The sequence below is a fragment of the Panthera tigris genome, chromosome D3, assembly GCF_018350195.1.
Source record: "Panthera tigris isolate Pti1 chromosome D3, P.tigris_Pti1_mat1.1, whole genome shotgun sequence".
NCBI lineage: Eukaryota > Metazoa > Chordata > Mammalia > Carnivora > Felidae > Panthera > Panthera tigris.
In genome coordinates this window covers 7,842,039-7,861,315 of record NC_056671.1, presented here as the reverse complement: position 1 = coordinate 7,861,315, position 19,277 = coordinate 7,842,039, and the positions used below count along the sequence as shown (strand labels likewise).

Below are 19,277 nucleotides of genomic sequence, written 5' to 3'. Positions count from 1 at the left end.
TGACTTCGCTCCCTGGGGAAAGAAACTCTCCTTGTTGTCTCTGGACCTCTTATTTCATCTAAAGGAAACCTCACCATCCACAACTGGAAGGATCAATGAACAAATGAATTAACTGGGGTTGGAGTTTACACTTCTGTCAACTCTCATCATTTGTGTGCTTGAACCACTTCGCGTATCTCTTAGTGCTAATAAGCGGGAGATAATATGCATTACATAATTTTCACAAGCATATGAGTACATTTTGCACATCATTTTCATTTCTTTGAGGATACCCTGACTCTCTCTCAATACTTGACTAGATGGCAGTTTCCAGAAACGGCTGCTTTCAGTAACAGAAACAGAAACTATATTTGTTCATTGCTTTTCCTTCTTTGCAGGATGTTAATGCCTTGGTCTGTAAAAATTGCATACATTTTAGTTTGCAGGGGTTTCTGGATCTCTGACATTTAATGAACATCTAGTGCCAAACAGCGGCAAGGTAGTTCCCTACTGCAGCAATAATGCTGAGCTCTGCTAACCCTGGTGGAGCTCCATCATAGATCTGGGGGCTGGCTGACTGGGTATCTGGAATGGCCGTGACTGGGACCCCTGGAGTGTGGCTCTATGTGTCTCTCCTCTTCTGGCAGGCTACGCCAGAGAATGTTCTCCTGTGTGTAAGAAAGTAGAGACAAGTCCCTCCTAGAGTCCTCAGCTCCGTGGGGACACACAGCAGTATCTCTGCCACATTCTATTAGCTAAAGCATAAGACTAGCCCAGGTCAGGGAAATAGGCTCTACCTCTTTAGCAAGAGAAGCTGCAAAGTCACATGGTGACAAGTGTGGGTACAGGGGGCAGTAAAGAATTGGGGCCAAAGTGCTATCAACTAGAAGCAGTCCCTTCTCATCCCCTTGGAGTCCATCCTTGGACCTCAGTTTATTTAGGCAAAAGGGAAAATTGGGTCCAAGAAAAATGGATCTGATTTTTTATGTTTTTAATCTTACCAACCAATTGTATAAAAAGATGTACGAGCTGTCTTAGTTTGCTCAGGCTGCCATAACAAAATGCCATAGACAGGTGGCTTAAACAAGATTTTTTTTCTCAGAGTTCTAGAGGTCGGGAAGCCCAAGACCAAGGTGCCAGCTGATTCAGTGTCTGGTGAGAGCTCTCTTCGTGGCTTGCGGATGGCCATCTTCTCAGTATGTCCTCCATACGGCAGAACTAGGGAGAGCTCTCGAGCTCTCTGGTGTCTCCTCTTATAAGGATCTTATCCTTTCGTGAGGCTCCACCCTCATGACCTCATCTAATCTGGATTACTTCCAAATACTTTCCCATTGGGTGTTAAAGCATCAACATGTAAATTTGGGGGGCACACAATTTAGTCCATAGCATGACCTAAGTTTAGTAATCTTAGTATCTTCATTCCTTTTTAATCCTTTCCTCCAAATACATCTCACTTCACATTGTGACCAGCTGTGAATAAAACGTCCTAATCTTAGGGTTGCCTGGATGTCTCAGTCAGTTAAGAGTCCGACTCTTGCTTTCGGCTGGGGTCATGATCTCACAGTTTGTGAGTTCAAGCCCTGTGTCAGGCTCTGTGCTGACACCCCAAGTCTGCCTGGGATTCTATCTCCCTCTGTATCTGCGCCTCCCCTGCTCGCTATTTTTCTCTCTCAAAAATAAATAAATAAACTTTTTTTTTTTTTTTTTTTTAAGTCCTAACATTAGAGGGTGCCTGGGTGGCTCAGTCTGTTAAGCGTCGGACTTCAGTTTAGGTAATGATCTCACAGTTCATGAGTTTGAGCTCAGCCTCGGGCTCTGTGGTGACAGCTCAGAGCCTGGAGCCTGCTTGGGATTCTGTGTCTCCCTCTCTCTCTGCCCCACCCCACTTGTATTTTGTCTCTCTCTTTCTCTCTCTCTCTCTCTCTCTCAAATATAAATAAACATTAAAAAATTTTAAAGTTCTAATATTAGAAATCAAAGTAGAACTTAATTTTGGAGTCTCAGAGATTGATCAGAACAAATTGGAAACATATCCATAGCATAGAAGACACTGATTTCTACTAGAGTTCAGGATATAGTGTGTACTTGATCTAAAGTTTGAAGGAATGATTAGCTAGTCTTTGTCAAGCCAGGTTTGTTGGAAAATTCAAAGTGGTTTCATGCTTCCCAGCCAAAGCACTGGAGGTCATCTTTCCCATAAGCTTCTGGAACTTCTGAGCATTACTCATTCAATCTGAAAACCTGCATGACTCTTTCAATCTTTATTTTCAGGCTCTTAATGGCCTTGAACCACAAAAGCAATTAAGTTGCCAGAGAAAGTTTCTAATATCCTGTTCATCTGAAGTTCTTTGAACAGGTATTTTATTCACTGCATGTGTAAGGAGAGACAGGAAGGAAACACTTCTTCAGTATTTTCATTTTGTCAATTAATGAATTAAAGAATGAACATCTTTAAGGAGAGAGAAAGGTTTCAGAGAAGAAAGCCAATATCCTAGAGAAATGATGAGATTCATCTGTTCAGAGAGTATATGAAAAGTAGACTGATCTATGGGACGTGTTTATAGACTGGCTATCCACTATCAGCCTCTAGAAAGGTATGGCCCTTGGGACAGGCATTCAGGAAAGCTGTTGTTCAACCCAATCAATATCTCATAGACAACAGCATTATTGATAAGTCTTCAATCAGCAGAAGAAAATTTAGAATTCTCCCTAAACTGGTATTCACATTAGTATAAGGAAATGAAAACTGGATTTGGGAATTTTAACACTTTTAACATCATCCTTTTTATCAGGCGCATTATGTTTACTGATGCTTCTGACCAGTCCTGGCAAAAACTGATGGATACCAAAGGAGATGTCTAGGAGGACTAGAAATAAAGAACAGTGGCTATCTATTCTTTTTTTTTTTTAATCAAAAAAATTTTTAATGTTTACTTATTTTGGAGCGAGAGACAGAGCATGAGCAGGGGAGGGGCAGAGAGAGAGAGGGAGACACAGAATCCAAAGCAAGCTCCAGGATCCGAGCTACCAGCACAGAGCCCGAGGTGGGGCTTGAACTCACAAACTGTAAGATCATGACCTGAGCCGAAGTCACATACTCAACCAATTGAGCCACCCAGGCGTCCCTAAAAGATTTTTAAAATCATTCGCGTTTAATTTTTCAGAAGTGTATCTTATTTAATTTTGCAATCATTTTGACTGCATATCTGTGTATTTATACAGGTGTATTGTTATTGCAAATTAAGTGGGCTGGGTTCCATAAGGCACACATGAAAAATCTGTCCCTAGTTCCTTGTTGCACACACAGGGAAGAGCCATAAGATCAATTTCCAATTTTTTAAACATGTTTATTTATTTATTTATTAATTTAGAGAGCACCCCTGAACAGGGGAGAGGCCGAGGAAGAGGGAGAGAGAATCCCTAGGAGGCTACCAGCTGTCAGCACAGAGTTCAATCCCACGTGGGGCTCCAGCCCACGAACATGAGATCATGACCTGAGCTGAAACCAAGAGTCAGACGCTTAACCAACTAAGCCACCCAGGCACCCTGGGTCAATCTCCACTTTTAATTGTCTTGTCAGGTACGTATTAATACCCACCTTGTTAGCCTGATCAGGATATATAGTACTGAAGTAGTTTTTGCAATAAAAAAACTTTAACAAAAGCATAATAGTTTAACAGCTTTAAACATCACTATCCCACCTTCAAATTGAACTGATATTGAATTGGCATGACCCTGGATTTATTTTTTTTAAGTTTACATAACTATATATTTTTTTCAGATTATAAAAATAATACATGATTGTAGAAAACTTGAAAAACATAAGAAGGACAAAACAGAAGAAATAAAATTGGCTATCATTTCACAACCCAGTGATAACTTCTATGTCACTTGGGCATATTTCCCTTATTTTGGTCATGGCTGCATAGCAGCATCTGAGATATATATATATATATATATATATATATATATATATATACACACACACACACACACACACACACACACAATTTATACATATACAGAATTATATGCATATATATGTAATTGGCATATAATAAATATTTGTCAAATATGCTAATGATTGGGTCTTTGTTGACAGAAAGTTAAATCAAGCAAATTTTTCCATAAAATTAGTCAGAAGAATATGGTTGTGAGGTGCCTGGGTGGCTCAGTTGGTTGAGCATCGGACTTCGGCTCAGGTCATGACCTCATGGTTCGTGAGTTCGAGCCCCGCATCGGGCTCTGTGCTGACAGCTCAGAGCCTGGAGCCTGCTTTGGATTCTGGGTCTCCCTTTCTCTCTCTGCCCCTCCCCTGCTCTCTCTCTCTCTCTCTCTCTCTCTCTGTCTCTCAAAAATAAATAAACATTAAAAAAAGAGAAGAATATGGTTGTCATTGTGTTGACTTTGTATCTTTTGATTTTCAAGTGTAGAATACTGAGCAAATGCTACAGACAGATCCAAATCACAGAGGAGAGGCAGGGTACGTCAGGCCAAGGAACAGCACCTTTAAAACCACCCAATTAGAATCCACTCCAGGAGTGGGACTCTAGGGGCACCTAGATGGCTCAGTTGGCTGAGCCTCCAACTTCAGCTCAGGTCATGATCTCGCGGTTTGTGGGTTTGAGCCCCGAGTCAGGCCCTGTGCTGACAGCTCAGAGCCTGGAGCCTGCTTCGGATTCTGTGTCTCCTTCTCTCTCTGCCCCTCCCCAACTTGTACTCTGTCTCTCTCTGTCTCTCAAAAATAAATAAATGTAATAATAATAAAAAAGAAGTGGGACTCCAAAACATGTCACTCCTTGAATATACTCAGCCACATCTCACATACAAAGGCAATCTCCTTTGCTGATTTGGAAGCTACACTAACTTTTTCTAGCCCCTGGTAGGTGATTTGGAATGTCAAGACTTATTCTTTCCCAAAGCTAAGTTCATAAAAAGTAATGGGTAAGTCTTTTGATGGCGAATAAATTTTCCAATGCCTTAAGGGGAGAACGCTAATGAAAGACTGCTGAGAACTAGTTCAGCAAATAATCATGCCTCAATGCATCTTCAGAAGAAAAGTCAAATTATATCTATTGAGTTGCCAAAAGTAGGATAGTTTGAACCACCCCAGTGTTCCAATAGCAGTGCTTCTGAAACGTTAAGGTGCATCCAAATGACCTGAAAATCTCAGTAAAAAACAGATTCTGATTCAGGTGGTTGGAAGCAATCCAGGATTCTGAAAGACACACAAACTCCCACGTGATGCTAAGACTGGTGGTCCTCTGACCACACTTTGAGAAGTAAGGTCCCATCACACAAAGCTGATGAATGGCCTGACTGGTCTCCGCTATTAAAAACTCAGGGTACAGTGTGGTAAATATAACAGGGGCATCAGGCTGTGTCTCATATAGAGTCTGTCCCATTAACTGATCTAAATCATCTCTGTCTACATTTGAAGTGCTTTGCCACTGATCGGATAAGGCTACATTTAATTTCTCTCCTTTAAAAAAATTGAGGTGAGATTCGTATCACATGAAATTAACCACTTCTTTTTATTTGAAAGAGAGAGTGCATGTGAGTGGGGGAGAGGGGCAGAGGGAGAGAGAGAGAGAGAGAGAGAGAGAGAGAGAGAGAGAATCTTAAGCAGGCTCCATGTTCAGTGCAGACCCCAACACGGGGGCTCAATCCCATGATTCCGGGATCATGACTTGAGCTGAAATCAAGAGTCAGACACTCAACAGATTGAGCCACCCAGACACCCCTGGAATTAACCATTTTAAGTGTGTAGTTCAATGACATTTTCATCACCCCAAAAGGAAATCTTATGCTCATTAATTAGTCACTCCTCATTCCCCCCTCTCGCACATCTCTGCCAACCACGAATCTACTTTCTGGATGTTCCATATCCAGGTGAAAATGTTCTGGACAAGGGTGCCTGCCTGGCTCAGTCAGAAAAGCATGTGACTCCAGGGGCACCTGGGTGGCTCAGTGGGTTAAGTGTCCAACTCTTGATTTCAGCTCAAGTCATGATCTCACGGTTTGTGGGATGGAGCGAGCCCTGAGGTGGGCTCTGTGCTGACAGCATTGCACCTGCTTGGCATTCTCTCTCTCTTTCTGGCCCTCCCCTGATTGGGCTCGCTCTCTCTCTCTCTCTCTCTCTCTCTCAAAGTAAAGAAACTTAAAAAAAAAAACCAGCCAAACTTTTTTTTTTTTTTTTTAAGAAAAAGCATGTGACTCTTGATCTCAGAGTTGTGAGTTAGAGCCCCACATTGGGCATAGAGATTACTTAAATAAACCTAAAAAAAAAAAAAAAAAAAAAAAAGAAAAGAAAATGTTCTGGACCTAGACAGTGGTGATGGCTGCCCAATACTGTGAATATACTAAATGTCACTGAATTGTGCATTTTAAAATGGCTTTAAAAAAAAGTGAATCTTATGTGAATTTTACCACAATAAAAAAAGTGTATGGGCTCTGCATTTTCTAACAAAAGCTACTTGCTGGTGATCTTCTCAAAATTAACTTGAGACCTAGAGGATGCTGAAACCAAGGCCTGGAGGTCACTCAGCTATTTGGTGGCAGAATACAGCTCAGATTCTTGATTTCCTAATTCCTACCTTGTTTGCTCTCAACCAATAGGGTAAAAAAACAATTTTAAACACAGCGATATATTGAATGGCAAGAAACCAGACATTAAGATCTGCACCTCAGGGTGCCCAGGTGACTCAGTTGGTTAAGCGTCCGACTTTGGCTCAGGTCATGATCTCACAGTTGGAGCCCTGCATTGCGCTCTGTGCTGACAGCTCAAAGCCTGGAGCCTGCTTCAGATTCTGGGTCTCCCTCTCTCTCTCTACCCCTCCCCCACTCACATGCTGTCTCTCAAAAATGAATAAACGTTTAAAAATTAAAAAAAAAAGATCTGCACCTCGATGCTTGCAATCTAACTGGGAAAACAAAATTGTCACATGAGTGCAAGTGGGCTATCAGAAATGCAGAGTAAGTACGAATGGAGTACAGCCAAACATCAGTAACAAAGAATACGTAGATCCTGCATTTATTTGGACAATCAGTTCTGAGGATTCTTCTCTTCCTGCATGGGATGCAATTCTAGGTAAATGAACCATGCAAACCAGGCCATAATAGTTTCCTCCTAATCTATGTGAAATATAGCAAACATCTCTGCCCTTCTGAAATATCTGTGGTGAGCCTACCACATTTCAGAACTGGTTAGAAATGTGGGCTCTGTACCCAGATGGCCTAGGTTGGAAGCCGGCCCCACTACTTAATATCATGGGGCTTTGGGTGAGTCACTTAATCCTCTGTGCCTCCATTTTCTTGTCCATAAAATGGGAATAAAAACAGTACAAACCTCAGGGGTTATTATAAGACACATATACAGTGCCTAGAATAGTGCCTAGGATTTAGTAAACCATAATAAATATTAGCTGTTATTATTATTGCATTTAATAGGGTGCCTGGGTGGCTCAGTTGGTTAAGTGTCTGATTCTTGATTTCAGCTCCGGTTATGGTCTCATGGTTTGTGAGTTCGAGCCCCACGTCTGGCTCTGTATCAGGATTCTTTGCCTCTCCCCTACATGAGTATGCATTCTCTCTCTCTCTCTCTCTCTCTCTCTCTCTCTCTCTCTCTCAATAAATAAATAAATAAACTTAAAAAATTAAAATTAAAAAATTAAAATACAATAAAATTTTTTTAAAAAACTGATAAGCTGGGTGACTTTTGACACTTTCCAAGTCAGTCACTAGCTTTCTTATTACCTCTACGATGGAAAACATGCCTCCCCTACTTCTGAGACTGAGTATCAAAATAAATAATAAAGACAAAGCATTTTTGAAACACTAAAGCACTGTCCAAACATAAACTTTTTATTGAATCCAAGGGAAATCATATTTACCTACTCATAAAAGCAAATTTCCACAAATTTCCCATTTTCCTGAATTTTGTTTGACTTATTCAGAACTATTGCACAAACTCGAATGTGCTGAAATCACACTCTTTCAAATTATCATAATTCAGACTTTTCACTAATTTAGGCATTTTCCTAATCAACACAAATTGTTGCAACTTTATTTTATATCGAAATTTACTAGTGTGGATTTATGCTCTTGCAGGGATTTGAACAAGATTTCTGACCTCGTGCTAAAGGAATCCAGATGAGAAAGACCTTGAGTATAGGCAGAGTTGGGTGAATTTGATCAATGAAAACATTTTAAGTCCAATAAAAGAGCTGTAATTTGGGAAGAAAGGGAGAGCATGAGCTGGCAAATATACAAGACTACAAAGGTAGCCGTTGGGTGAGAAAGGAAAAGAAAAACTGGAAAGAAATGGTGTTACCAGTTATCCTTTGGGTTAAAAGATTCTGGAATAAGGGGCTCCTGGGTGGCTCAGTTGGTTAAGGGTCTGACTTTGACTCAGGTCATGATCTCAGGGCTCATGAGTTCGAGCCCTGCATCAGGCTCATTGCTGTCAGTGCAGAGCTTGGAGCCTTCTTTGGATTCTGTGTCCCCCTCTCTCTGTGCTCCTCCCCCACGCATTCTCTTTCTCTCTCTCTCTCTCTCTCTCTCTCTCTCTCTCTCTCTCAAATAAACAAATATTTAAAAAAGAAGATTCTGGAATAATACAGATCTTCTTACATGTTGTATTAGCTCTGGCTGCCATAACAAAATACCATAAACTCAGTGGCTTAAACAATAGGAATTTATTTTCTCACAGTTCTGGACACTGGCAAGTCCAAGATCAAGGTGCCAGCTGACTGAGTCTCTGGTGAAAGCACTCTTCCTGCTTTGCAGCTAGCTGCCTTCTTGCTTTCCTCACATGGCCCGGGATGGGGATGGGGGTATCTCTCCTCTTCTCCTCCTCTTCCTCCTCCTCCTCTTTCTTCTTCTTCTTCTTCGTCTTCTTCTTCGTCTTCTTCTTCTTCTTCTTCAGCCATCATTCATATCAGATTAGGGCCTCACCCTTATGACTTCGTTTAACCTTAATTACTCCCTAAAAGCCCTATCCCAAATACAGTCACATTGAGGCTTTAGGACTTCAATATATGAAGGGGGGGGGGCACATTCAGTCTATAGCACATATATATATATATTTGTGTGTGTTTTCCAAATTTGTACAAACAGCAGTCAGTATTTATATCAATCATCTTTAAAAGACAGAAATGGAAAGAAAGAGGGATCTCCTGAAGATATTTTGAAGGAAGATATTACAAAAGAGTTAGTGTTGATCAAGAAGAATGTTAAATAACTCCCATACTTAAGCCTAGGGGTCTGATATTAGTTTGGAAGGCGGTTAGTTTCTCTGGTTTTACCTGAAGTGTGACTTTGTCTCAGTGTTGCAGGAGAAGCCACGAGGACAACTAAAATGACAGGCACATGGGTCAGGTTAAATCAAGGTCCAAAGCCTAGACATACTGGAGTTGAAGCTTTGCCTGACCTCCCCAGCTGGAATGATTTCTTCCTCCCCAGAATTGATGGAGCAACAGTCTTCAACACTCATTTGGCACATCTACATTCACTCACTCATTCATTCATTCATTCATTCATTCATTCCAACATATTTCCTGAATGCTCTTTGTCTGGGATCATTCCGGTGGAAAAGGGAATAGACCAGATTTGAGGAATGGGCAAGGAGTGGGGAGGGTAGGCAGACAAGGAGAAAGTGGAGACTAACTCCAAAACCTAGGGGCTTTTACCCCGTGGATTTAGGATTACCTTCAAAACTATATACCTGATTCTTAATATCTTTTGCACAAATGAAAAACACTCCTGCCTTTCCTTCCCCCTCCAAAAATCTCAGTATAAATATTAAAACAGAAAAATACTATTGGCAAACAGGTGCCAAGCACAAGTCTTGGAGAGAAAATTGAACATCTCATTTTTTCCCCTCTTGATAATGAATCCATTTGGAATGTAAATTTTCAACTAACCTCTTCACTACAGCCACTCTAAGGTAATAGGGGAAAAAATGGTAAGCTTCTGGATCTGATTCTTACTTTCCAAGTACAAATTATCCTAAGAACATAAATTACAGTTCACTTTTTTTTTCCAGAGAAAGCATTAAGGAGGAAATTAAATTGGAAACATTATGCTAATAATTTTCTACATGTAGATAAGCATTGAGAGTAGAAATATATTAGGGAAAAGCAAACAGTTTGGATGTATACTATACTATAATACTATAATACTGTAATGAAGAGCTTATCAAACTTTAGACAAGGCCAGAATGAAAGGAAAGACTTTTTTTTTTTTTTTATTATCTAACACTTTTTTTTTAACGTTTATTTGCTTTTGAGACAGAGAGAGACAGAGCATGAACGGGGGAGGGTCAGAGAGAGAGGGAGACACAGAATCCGAAACAGGCTCCAGGCTCTGAGCTGTCAGCAGAGAGCCCAACATGGGGCTCAGACTCATGGACCGCGAGATCATGACCTGAGCCGAAGTCAGACGCTTAACTGACTGAGCCACCCAGGCGCCCCTGCTCATTTTATTTTTTAAAAAATTGAGTTGAAGGAGCCCCTGATCTGCTCAGTTGGTAGAACATGTGACTCTTGATCTTGGGATCATGAGTTCAAGCCCCACATTGGGCATACAGCTCACTTGAAAACATTTTAAAGTGACCAATTCAGTGGCACTTAGTACATTCACAATGTTGTGAGCAGGAGGAGTGGCAGAGAGAGAGAGAGAGGGAGAGAGAGAATCCCAAGAAAGCTCTGCGCTATCAGTGCAGAGCCTGACACAGGGCTCAAACCCACAAACCGTGAGATCAGGACCTGAGCTTAAATCAGGAGTCAGTCGCTTAACTGACTAACCCAGGCACCCCCAGCACATATATTCTTATATGATACATGAATGTGGTGATGGAGAAGACAGAAAACTTTTTATGTTGCATAGCCTGAAATTGGAATATTTCAAGACAACTATTTTTATCTCAACCATCTGGATATCTCCATCTCTAAATGTTTATCTTGTGCATTCATGAGTTGACTTCATGTGTGTATTCCATTGTGTCTGTCCAGTTTGTCTGTAAGTGTGAATGAGCTTCAGCCTGTCTGCCCTGGATTGTAAACTGTTAGAGAAGAGACAAGGTTTAGCTAATTTTCTCTGAAATCAGTTAGCATGGCATAACACCACACACAATGAGGGATTTAATAAAGGCATTTATTCTGACCTTTGGAAAGAAGCTTAGTACCTGCCATCAGTTCTCAAAAGGATGGGAAAAGTTGGCTTGATCTACTTTTCATATATTGTTAGCCTAGGAGCATATGCAGAATGAGATAGCTGAGGCCTATTGCTAATGTCTACTGGTAAATGTCTGTGTGGTACAATAAGAAATATACTTGGTCTTTGTCCCTGGTTCCCGGCACAGAGCCAAACCAGTGGAATTTCCTGATAGGAATGTATTTTGTTATTTAAAAAAATTTTTTTAATGTTTACTTCTTTTTGAAGAGAGAGACAGAACATGAGCAGGAGAAGGGCAGAGAAAGAGGGAGACACAGACTCCAAAGCGGGCTTCAGGCTCTGAGTTGTTAGCACAGAGCCCAACACAGGGCTTGACCTCATGAGCCATGAGATTATGACCGGAGCGGAAGTTGGATGCTTAACCCACTGAGCCACCCAGGTGCCCCTGTATTTTGTTATTTTTAAGGGGCCCCTTCTGAGCACATCTGAATTTATATTAATGAATGACTTAGGTGGGGCCCTAGATCGCCTAGTGATGGAGCTGGTCACCAGAAAAGCTGGAGGTTTGTTATCTTTTTTTTTTTTTAACTGGTTTCTAGTTTAATTCCACTGACACTGTATGATTGCTATTCTTTAAATTTGTTAAGGTGTGTTTTATGGCCCAGAATGTTGTTTGTGTTGGTGAATGTTCCATGTGACCTTGAGAAAAAATGTATATTCTGCTGTTGTCAGAAAAGTAGTCTATAATGATGTCAATTATATCCAGTTAGTTAATGATGTTGTTGAGTTCAACCATGTCTGATAATGATTTTCTGTATATACTGATTTTCTGCCTGCTGGATCTGTCCATTTCTGAGAGAGGGGTGTTGAAGTCTCTAACTGTGGTAGTGGATTCAGCTCCCTAGGTCACAGTGATGAAAAAGAGAGGTTGTTTCTGGAGGCTGATTTTGGAGTAGAGAGATGGAGTTTTTTTTTTTTTTTTTAACTAGAAAAGATGTTTGTAACAACATGGATGGACCTTGAGGACATTATGCTAAGTGAGATAAGTCAGAGAAAGAAAGACAAATACTGTATGATACCTCTCATATGTGGAATTAAAAATAATCATAAGAGCAGAGAGTCAAATGATGTTTACCAGGGATGGGAGGTAGGGAAATGGGAGAAATGTTCTTTATTTATTAAAAAAAATTTTTTAATGTTTATTTATTTTTGAGAGAGAGAGGACAGGTGACAGGCAGAGAGAGAGGGAGAAAGAGAGAATCCCAAGCAGGATCTGCACTGCCAGTGCAAAGCTGGACATGGGGCTTGAACTCATGAACCATGAGATCATGACCTGAGTCAAAGTTCGACGCCAGCCAACTGAGCCACCCAGTTGCCCCGAAATGTTATTTAAATGTATATACTGGCAACTAGCACATAAATAAGTCCAAAAGAACCAAAACACAACACAATGATTATAGACAATGACAGTATTATAAACATTAAACTTGGTAAGAGGCTAGATCTTAATTGTTTGCAAGACTAGAAGAAATGATAACTATTTGACAGAGTTGTTAGCTAATGCTACAATAACAATCATTACGATGTAAATGTATCAAATCAATATGTTGTACACCTTAAACTTATACAATGTTGTATATCAAATATATCTCAATAAAAAAAGATAAATATATATGAGTGTATTTTTATTTATTTATTTATTTTGAGAGAGAGAGTATGTGAGGGGGTAGGGGCAGAGAGAGAGGGAGAAAGAGAATCTCAAGCAGGCTCTGCACTGTCACCACAGAGCCCATTGGTGGGGCTTGAACTCAGGAACCGCAAAATCATGACCTGAGCCAAAATCAAGAGTCAGACGCCACCCAGGCTCCCCATGAATGTATTTTTTTAAAATTTTTAATGTTTATTTTTGAGAGAGAGAGAGAGGAGTGTATTTTTTTTAATGTTTATTTATTTTTGAGATAGAGAGCATCAGTGGGGAAGGGGCAGAGAGAAAGAGGATCTGAAGGGGGGTTCCACGCTGACAGCACAGAGCCCGATGTGGGGCTTGAACTCATGAACAATGAGATCATGACCTGAGCCAAAGTCAGATGCTCAACTACCTCAGCCACTCAAGTGTATTTTAACATAGGCATGATGAATAAAATTACTTCAATTTGGTAGAATTTTGTCCTAAAACTGGGGAATGAGAAGGTAGAATACTGAATATACATTTATCTTTCTTTAGCAGTCTTGCCACTTGTAGTAGGTGGAATGGTGGCCCTCGGAAGGACATGTCCACCCAGAATCTGCAAATGTGACCTTACTTGGGAAAAAGGTCATTACAATTAAGTTAGGGATCTCAAGATGAAATCGTCCTGGATTATATGGGTGGGCCGTAAATCCAATGACTGCTCTGCCTTTTTTTTTTTTTTTAATTGAAGTATAATTGACCTACGACATGTTTCTTTCAGGTATACAACATGATTTGATATTTGTATATATTGCAAAATGATCATCACAGTAAGGCTAGCCAACATCTGTCACCACATACAGTTACAGATCTTTTTTTCTTGTGATGGTAATTTTTTAAAATGTTTATTTGTTTGTTTATTTATTTATTTATTTATTCATTTATTGGGGGCGAGGGGCTGAGAGACTGGGAGAGAGAGAATCCCAAGCAGGCTCCATGATGTCAGCGCCGTCTGGTGCAGGGCTCAATCTCACAAACTGTCAGATCATGACCTTAGCCAAAGGCAGACGCTTAACTCACTCAGCCACTCAGGCACCCCTCAATACAGTACTTTTAACTATAGTTGTCATGCTGTATATTACATCCCCATGACTCATTTATTTATTTATTTATTTATTTATTTATTTTGTTTTTTCCCCGGGACTTATTTATTTTATAACTGGAAGTTTGTACCTTTTGGCCACCTTCACCCATTTCATCCATCCCCCACCCCAATAACCAGTGTCCTCATAAGAAGAGATATTGTACACATAAAACTAATACAATGTTATGTATCAATTACATCTCAGTAAAACTGGGGGGGGAAAGAAAGAAGAGTACATAAACAGGAGGCTGTATGAAGACGGGGAGGCAGAGACTGGAGGGATTCTACCACAACCAAGGAACCGTCTGTAGAGGCTTCTTCATGAAGCCAGAAGAGGCAAAGAAGGACTACCTTAGAAGCTTTGGTGGAAGCCCAATCCTGCCAACACCTTCATTTAGGACTTCTGGTCTCCAAAGCCGTGAGAGAATAAGTCCTGTTGTTTTAAGCCATCAAGTTTGTGGTTACTTGATTATGGCAGCCGCAGGAAACCAATGTACCACTTCTGACATTTTCTTTTATTCTGACCATTTAAGCTCCATGAGGAGAGGGGATGTGCCCTCTTTTTTGGTGCTTGGCATCACATAGCGGGTGCTTAATACACTCGAATGATATATCAATACGAGCCGGAAATGGTACTGGCTCCACATTTCAGTGGTAGACGAATTGTCTCCCCAATGCTGTATATAATATCCATAGAGTCTATATGTGAATGTGGATCTAATGGACAAGAGGTAACTAGTTTTACAAGGTCTGCGCCTTTGTTAGAAGAGTGGTAATATAGGCGAGCATAATACTGGGCTGGATAGAAGATTTGGCAGCTAGTCCCGTTTTCATTGCTGCCTCACTTTGCCGCAGGCACCAAGGCTCCCTTCTGTGGCTCAGTTTCCCAAGGCTTGAAAAGAAAACCCTGTCCCCTTTCTGCCTACTCATGGGGATCAAGGGGGAGGAGGAAAGCCTGTAAAATGCTCCAACTTTACTTTAGAGAATTATAAAATGGCCCCACATTGTTTGTTTTATTCTGTAGAAAACAGTTTAAAGTTCTGTTTCACGTATAGCATCCAGATTCTTCAACCAGTCAGCAAAGTGTAAGACATAAGCTGCTAGTTAATAATCATTATCTCCATTTTACAGATGGAGATACTTAAGGTGGAAGAGGGTTATATGTTCAGGTTGGCAAAATAATTCACCAGCAGAATTCCAAAAAGATTCTGAGTCCCGGACAAAATGATTCTGTGGAACCATCTGTTCTCCAGCTGCATAGACAGTTCTATAAAATGCAGTAAGTATTGTTGAGACTATTTTTACCATAGCAGAAGTCAATCAGACATCTGGGATTCAGATAAGACCTGGCTCAAGCAATCCAATGAAGAGATGATTTTTCATTCTACTGGTGAGTAGATTTTATGCCCTATCTACAGCTTTGGTATTTGCACACACAGGTTAATTGAGGATCGTTAGGGAACCCTTCAGTCTTCTAAGTCGAAATTTAAGCAACAGCCACAAAGAAGATGAATTACATTGGGTAAAATAGTTACATTTGTGAAGGCGACCCAACAAGCAAATCAGACCCAATTTTCAGATACCTTCATCTGGCTCATATCCAGGCAACCAGTCATGCACTAATCTAATGATGTGACATAACTCTGATGGGGGATGGGTGGGGAGTGGGGGCAGAGATACAAATGCTGGATATGAGACAGTGGTAGAAGGTAGAGAATTGTGAAAAGTGGGTGATGGATACAAGGAGTTCATCACTCACTTCTCTTCACTTCCTATATGTTTGAAAATTTCCAAAATAGGAAATAGCTTAGTATAGCAAGTTGCTAACCAACTTTGCAAAAAGGCTCATATGGTCTTCTATGACTTTTTATCTTTGAGAGAATCCATTGCTAGAATAAAAATAGCTAGCTTTCTACCCTATTGTCTTATGAATACACATGATGTTGAGAGAAATAGATTATTCAGTAGGTTTTAAAAAAATGTAGACAACAAAACATTTGCTACTTCTTGAATTTGAGACAAGTTTTGAAATTATTTGACATAGCCCATTTTGAATTCAATAAAATTTTGGGGGGGAATTAAAAAAACCCAACTCAGATAACATTCTAATGACATCCTAAGCAAGTAATTGAACTGCAATAAATATCTCACGTGCCTGGGTAATACTTTTTGACTCTGAAATACAAAGTATTAGGCTGTTATGATTACCTTAGCAATCAGACCACATTTTCCTGAACCACAATTGGTACAATTAGCACACAATTGAAAGGAAGGTGTCATATAAAGTTTGAAACAAAGAAAAAAATTAATCACATAATTTATCTCATTTATTGAAAAAGTATGATGTTTAACCAGAAAATGCCTCTCAAGCTTCAGGAGGTCCCAACTTAAAGTATTTAGAAAGTGTGAACTTATGAGAGAGTGAACTTATTTAGAGAGTGTGTACCTTATTTACTCCCTAATGGGTGAGGTTTTTTGTTTTTTGTTTTTTTTGGGTTTTGTTTTTGTCAATATCCTATTCCTTCTTAGTCTTACAGAAGAAAGAATTCACTCAAACGTTTGTTGGGAGCTTACTTTTTGCTAGGCACAAAATAAGTTTGCCTCAAGAGTTATAGTTTTAAAATGTTCTCCAATACTTGGAGCACCTGGGCAGCTAAGTCAGTTAAGTGTCGGACTTCGGCTCATGTCATGATCTCGTGGGTTCGTGAGTTTGAGCTCTACCGACAGCTCAGAGCTTGGAGCCTGCTTTGAATTTTGTGTCTTCCTTTCTCTCTGCTCCTCCTCCCTGCTTGTACTCCCTCTCTCTGAAAAATAAGCATTAAAAAAAAAAATGTTCTCTACCCTTGGTTGTTGTTGTTTCATTTATTTGTTTTTATTTTAATTCCAGTATAGTTAACATAGTATTCATTTCAGGTGTACCCTTGGCTGTTTTCATTACCTTCCTCTGGCTACTCTCCAGTTTTATAAACTCTTTTTTGGTGTGTTTTTACTACACATCTTTATTATTATTGTTGTTATTTAAATGTTTATTTATTTTTGAGAGAGATAGAGAGAGGGCGACAAAGGATCTAAAGCAGGCTCTGCGCTGACAGCAGAGAGCTTGATGCGGGTCAGGGATTCGAGCTCATGAGCTGTGAGATCATGACCTGAGCTGAAGTTGGATGCTAAACCAACTGAGCCACCCAGGCACCCCCAACATCTCTATTATTATCAAAGCTTTATTGAGATTTAACTCACATACCATACAATTTACTCATTTAAATAGTAAAATTTAATAGTTTTCAGTGTATTTACTCAGTTGTGCAACTCTCACCACAGTTAATTTTACTTAATTTATTATTTTAAATGTGAACTCTGTGCCCTTTGTGGGACTTCAACTCATCACCCAGAGATCAAGAGTTACGTCTCCACCAACTGAGCCAGCCGAGTGCCCCCACCACAGTTAACTTTTAAAATATTTTCATTGCCCCAAAAGAAACTGCCCACTAGCTGTCACTCCATTCCTCTCTAACCCCCTCAACCTGTGGCAACTACTACTCTACTTCCTGTCTCTATAAATTTGCCTAATAGGGACATTTCATACCAGTGGAATCAAACAATATGTGACCTTGCGTGACTGCCTTCTTTCACTTAGCATCATTTTTTTTTTTTTTTCAAAGTTCATCCATGTTGTTGCATGTGTCACTACTTCATTCCTATTTTGGCTAAATAATATTCTGCTATATGGATGACATTTTTAATCCATTCATCAAATAGTGGACATTTTACATTTGTCCACTTTGGGGCTCTGATGATTGTACTGCTGTAAGCATTCATGTACAAGAGGTGGTGTTTTTTGTTTGTTTACAGACATATGTTTTTATCTTTCCCGGGTTTATGCATAGGACTGGAATTGCTGGGTCATATGGTAACTCGACGTTTAACATTTTGAGGAACTGCCAGATTGTTTTCCAAAGCAGCTGCACCATTTTACAATCCCAACAGCAATATACTAAGGCTCCGATTTCTCCACATCCTTTACAACACTAATCATCTGTTTGATTTTAGCCATCCTAATGGGTGTGAGGTGGAATCTCATCGTGGTTTTGATTTGCATTTCCCTAATGGCTAATGACATTGAGTATCTTTTCATGTGCTTCTTCGTTAACTTTGAGGCAGGCCTGCCAGATTTCCTTCTTATGAGGGAGAATTATGGCTTTGTACTACCAGGGAGTTTTTATTGAGTTTCTTTGTGCCTAGATCATTAGAAGAATAAATTAATACTCTCTTTTCCAGCGAAGCTCGGCTGCTGCTCCAACGTGGTGAATGAAAGGCTTTCTTTGCATTTTTTCCAAAGAAGAAAACTCGGGACAGAACTGCGTAAAAAGTTAAATGACATTATCTCAGCAGTGCTTGAAGAAAAAGAAGGACGCTAAAATAGAAGCTAAAAAATAAGTATTCTTGCAGCCTGAGGAAGTGGTGTGCCTTTGTGTTAAATCCCACATGGTGCATCTAAGCAAATCTGTTTAAAAGAAATACAACAGTTTTGGTCCTCTTGAGAAGGTGAGTGAATTGATATCATCCTGTATTTTTCTTTAAATACGGTGGAGTTCGAGGGGAGAGGAAGTGTGGGAAAACCAACGGAATGTCACCAAGTCGGACTGAAGAAACCGATACTTTATTTTACAACCTCAATTTTCTCTAAATAAAGTCAACTCCAAGGGCTCATCTGAATTCTCTCATTGTGTTCGCATTTGGTTATTTTGAACGTCGCTCTAAAAGAGCAGCTGGGATTTGAGAACCGTTGGTTCAAGTGTTTTCAATAAAACCTTGCTTTTAAAGCCGCGTCTTTGCGCGGCTTGCCGCTCTGCTCACCAGACCCTCCCGAGACCTAAGGTCATTACCGAGTGTGAGAGGATTCAACGTCCCGGGAGGAAATCCAGAGGTGCTGCTCTGACTGCTATTAAAAAAAAAAAAAAAAAAAAAAAAGCCTTCAAACCTACTTTCAAATTTACCACGCCCCTTCCTGCCTTCTCAGCCCTGGAGACTTCATCACCTAGCCCCAAAGCTAAACCTCCGCTTACACAGGTTCCTCAGGGGACGCTGACTCCTATTTCAACGCCCCAAACAAGAAATCCTCCCCGGCGGGTACCGCCCGCCAACGCCCAGACCCGCCCAGCCCCGCTCAGGACGGAATGGAGCCTTCCTCCGCCTACCCGGCAGGCCAGAGGCCCCGCCCCGCTCCCGCCACCTCATTGGCTCTGGTGACCGGCCCCCCGAGGACTGGCTCCGGATTGGCCGACTGCGCCGCCGCTCGGCGCTCTTCCTGGG

The 19,277-nt window shown here is 40.5% G+C and overlaps 1 long non-coding RNA gene across 1 annotated transcript; it reads right to left on the bottom strand.

Annotated features, from left to right (window-relative positions):
* Positions 1 to 18,207: 18,207 nt before the first annotated feature.
* LOC122232818 lies at positions 18,208 to 19,121 on the bottom strand. Its single transcript, XR_006210226.1, has 3 exons — positions 19,031 to 19,121; positions 18,851 to 18,906; positions 18,208 to 18,322 (listed from the first exon to the last, which is right to left on the bottom strand). It is a non-coding gene; the product is annotated as an uncharacterized LOC122232818 (long non-coding RNA).
* Between the last annotated feature and the right edge of the window lie 156 nt (positions 19,122 to 19,277).